The sequence below is a fragment of the Arachis stenosperma genome, chromosome 5 (genome assembly GCF_014773155.1).
Source record: "Arachis stenosperma cultivar V10309 chromosome 5, arast.V10309.gnm1.PFL2, whole genome shotgun sequence".
Lineage (NCBI taxonomy): Eukaryota > Viridiplantae > Streptophyta > Magnoliopsida > Fabales > Fabaceae > Arachis > Arachis stenosperma.
In genome coordinates this window covers 52,934,343-52,938,454 of record NC_080381.1, presented here as the reverse complement: position 1 = coordinate 52,938,454, position 4,112 = coordinate 52,934,343, and the positions used below count along the sequence as shown (strand labels likewise).

The 4,112-nt window shown below is 42.5% G+C and overlaps 1 non-coding gene across 1 annotated transcript; it reads left to right on the top strand.

Annotated features, from left to right (window-relative positions):
* Positions 1-3,079: 3,079 nt before the first annotated feature.
* LOC130983845 (small nucleolar RNA R71) lies at positions 3,080-3,187 on the top strand. The gene has a single exon (XR_009087817.1). It is a non-coding gene; the product is annotated as a small nucleolar RNA R71 (small nucleolar RNA).
* Positions 3,188-4,112: the final 925 nt, after the last annotated feature.

Here is a 4,112-nt window from a genome sequence, read left to right as displayed (position 1 = left end):
TCATGAACTTCTACTTCCTCTCCAATCATGATGCTATAAATCATGATAGCCCGGTCTATAGTAGCTTCGGACCGGTTGCTAGTGGGAATGATTGAGCGTTTGGATAAACTCCAACCATCCCCTAGCCACGGGCTTGAGGTCATGCCTTCTCAGTTGAACCGGCTTCCCTTTTGAATCTCTCTTCCATTGAGCGCCCTCTTCACAAATGTCTATGAGGACTTGGTCCAACCTTTGATCAAAGTTGACCCTTCTAGTGTAGGGGTGTTCATCTCCTTGCATCATGGGCAAGTTGAATGCCAACCTTACATTTTCCGGACTAAAATCTAAGCATTTCCCCCGAACCATTGTAAGCCAATTCTTTGGGTCCGGGTTCACACTTTGATCATGGTTCTTGGTGATCCATGCATTGGCATAGAACTCTTGAACCATTAAGATTCCGACTTGTTGAATGGGGTTGGTAAGAACTTCCCAACCTCTTCTTCGGATCTCATGTCGGATCTCTGGATATTCACTCTTTTTGAGTTTGAAAGGGACCTCGGGGATCACTTTCTTCATGGCCACAACTTCATAGAAGTGGTTTTGATGCACCCTTGAGATGAATCTCTCCATCTTCCATGACTCGGAGGTGGAAGCTTTTGCCCTCCCTTTCCTCTTTCTAGAGGTTTCTCCGGCCTTAGGTGCCATAAATGGTTATAGGAAAACAAAAAGCAACGCTTTTACCACACCAAACTTAGAAGGTTTGCTCGTCCTCGAGCAAAAGAGGAAAAAAAGAGTAGAAGAAGAAGAAATAGAGGAGATGGAGGGGGCTTTTGTGGTTTGGCTGAAGGTGAGTTTGGGAGGGAAAGTGGTTTGAATTTGGATGGTGGGGTTTGTGGGGTTTTATGAAGGATGGATGTGAGTGGTGAAGAGAATGGTGGGATCTGATAGGTGAGGGGTTTTTTTGGGGAAGAGGTATTGAGGTGATTGGTGAATGGGTGAAGAAGAGAGAGAGTGGTGGGGTAGGTGGGTATCCTGTGGGGTCTACAGATCCTGAGGTGTCAAGGATAGCTCATCCTTGCACCAAGTGGCGTGCAAAATGCCCTTTCTGCCAATCCTGGCGTTAAACGCCGGGCTGCTGCCCTTTTCTGGCGTTAAACGCCAGTTTCTTACCCCTTTCTGGCATTAAACGCCAGTCTGGTGCCCCTTTCTGGCGTTAAACGCCCAGAATGGTGCCAAACTGGGCGTTAAACGCTCATTTGCTGCCCTTACTGGCGTTTAAACGCCAGCAAGTTTTTCCTCCAGGGTGTGCTGTTTTTCATTTTGTTTTTGCTTTTTCAATTGTTTTTGTGACTTCACATGATCATCAACCTATAGAAAACATAAAATAACAATGGAAAATAGATAAATATAACATTGGGTTGCCTCCTAACAAGCGCTTCTTTAATGTCAGTAGCTTGACAGTGGGCTCTCATAGAGCCTCACAGATATTCAGAGCAATGTTGGAACCTCCCAACACTAAACTTAGAAGTTGAATGTGGGGGTTCAACACCAAACTTAGAATTTGGTTGTGGCCTCCCAACACCAAACTTAGAGTTTGACTGTGGGGGCTCTGTTTGACTCTGTTTTGAGAGAAGCTCTTCATGCTTCCTCTCCATGGTTATAGAGGGATATCCTTGAGCCTTAAACACAAAGGATTCTTCATTCACTTGAATGATCAATTCTCCTCTGTCAACATCAATCACAGCCTTTGCTGTGGCTAGGAAGGGTCTGTCAAGGATGATGGATTCATCCATGCACTTCCCAGTCTCTAGGACTATGAAATCAGCAGGAATGCAATGGTCTTCAATCTTTACCAGAACATCCTCTACAAGTCCATAAGCTTGTTTTCTTGAATTGTCTGCCATCTTTAGTTAGATTCTTGCAGCTTGTACCTCAAAGATCCCTAGCTTCTCCATTATAGAGAGAGGCATGAGGTTTATGCTTGACCCTAGGTCACACAGAGCCTTCTTGAAGGTCATGGTGCCTAATGTGCAAGGTATTGAGAACTTCCCAGGGTCCTGTCTCTTTTGAGGTAATCTCTGCCTAGTCAAGTCATCCAGTTCTTTGGTGAGCAAAGGGGCACTTAGCAAATTGCTCTTCAATGACATCTTCGTCCTCTTCAGAGGAAGAATACTCATCAGAGCTCATGAATGGCAAAAGTAAATCCAATGGAATCTCTATGGTCTCAGTGTGAGCCTCAGATTCCCATGGTTCCTCATTAGGGAACTCATTGGAGGCCAGTGGACGTCCATTGAGGTCTTCCTCAGTGGCGATCACTGCCTCTTCCTCCTCTCCAAATTCGGCCATGTTGATGGCCTTACACTCTCCTTTTGGATTCTCTTCTGTATTGCTTGGAAGAGTACTAGGAGGGAGTTCAGTAACTTTCTTACTCAGCTGACCCACTTGTGCCTCCAAGTTTCTAATTGAGGACCTTGTTTCAGTCATGAAACTTTGAGTGGTTTTGATTAGATCAGAGACCATGGTTGCTAAGTTAGAGTGGCTCTGCTTAGAATTCTCTGTCTGTTGCTGAGAAGATGATAGAAAAGGCTTGCCATTGCTAAACCTGTTTCTTCCACCATTATTTTTGTTGAAACCTTGTTGAGGTCTCTGTTGATCCTTCCATGAGAGATTTGGATGATTTCTCCATGAAGGATTATAGATGTTTCCATAGGGTTCTCCCATGTAATTCACCTCTTCCATTGATGGGTTCTCAGGATCATAAGCTTCTTCTTCAGATGAAGCGTCCTTAGTACTGCCTGGTGCAGCTTGTATTCCAGACAGACTAAATCATATTGACTTGCTGAGTCAATATTTTGTTTTGAGCCAATATGGCATTCAAAGTATCAATCTCAAGAACTCCTTTCTTCTGATTCGTCCCATCGTTCACAGGATTCCTTTCAGAAGTGTACATGAATTGGTTATTTGCAACCATTTCAATGAGTTCTTAAACTTCTGCAGGCGTCTTCTTCAGATGAAGAGATCCTCCAGTAGAGCTGTCCAATGACATCTTGGACAGTTCAGACAGACCATCATAGAAGATACCTATGATGCTCCATTCAGAAAGCATGTCAGAAGGACACTTTCTGATCAATTGTTTGTATCTTTCCCAAGCTTCATAGAGGGATTCACCTTCCTTCTGTCTGAAGGTTTGGACTTCCACTCTAAGCTTACTCAATTTTTGAAGTGGAAAGAACTTTGCCAAAAAGGCATTGACTAGCTTTTCCCAAGAGTTCAGGCTTTCTTTAGGTTGTGACTCCAACCATATCCTAGCTCTGTCTCTTACAGCAAAAGGGAATAGCATAAGTCTGTAGACCTCAGGGTCAACCCCATTGGTCTTGACAGTGTCACAGATTTACAAGAATTCAGCTAACAACTTATGAGGATCTTCCAATGGAAGTCCATAGAACTTGCAATTCTGTTGCATTAGAGAAACTAATTGAGGCTTAAGCTCAAAGTTGTTTGCTCCAATTACAGGAATAGAGATGCTTCTCCCATAGAAGTCGGGAGTAGGTGTAGTAAAGTCACCCAGCACCTTCCTTGCATTGTTGGCATTGTTGTTGTTTTCGGCTGCCATGTCTTCTTCTTGTTTGAATATTTCTGTTAGGTCCTCTACAGAGAGTAGTGCTTTAGCTTCTCTTAGCTTTCTCTTCAAGGTCCTTTCAGGTTCAGGGTCAGCCTCAACAAGAATGCTTTTGTCTTTGCTCCTGCTCATATGAAAGAGAAGAGAACAAGAAAATATGGAATCCTCTATGTCATAGTATAGAGATTCCTTGAGATGTCAGAGGAAAAGAAGAATAGAAGGAGGAGGTAGAACAAGAAGAATTCGAACTTATCAAGAGAGATAGAGTTCGAATTGTTGATAGTGGAGGAGTGTTAGTCCTTAAAATAGAAGGATGTGAGAAGAGGGGAAGAATTTTCGAAAATAAATTAAAAGATTTTGAAGAGTTATGGTTTTTAAAAACATATGATTGAAAAGATATGATTGAGAAACAATTTAAAAAGATTTGATTTTTAAAATTAATGACTTGGCTAACAAGAAATTTAAAGGATATGATTCAAACATTAAACCTTTCTTAACAGAAAAGGCAACATAC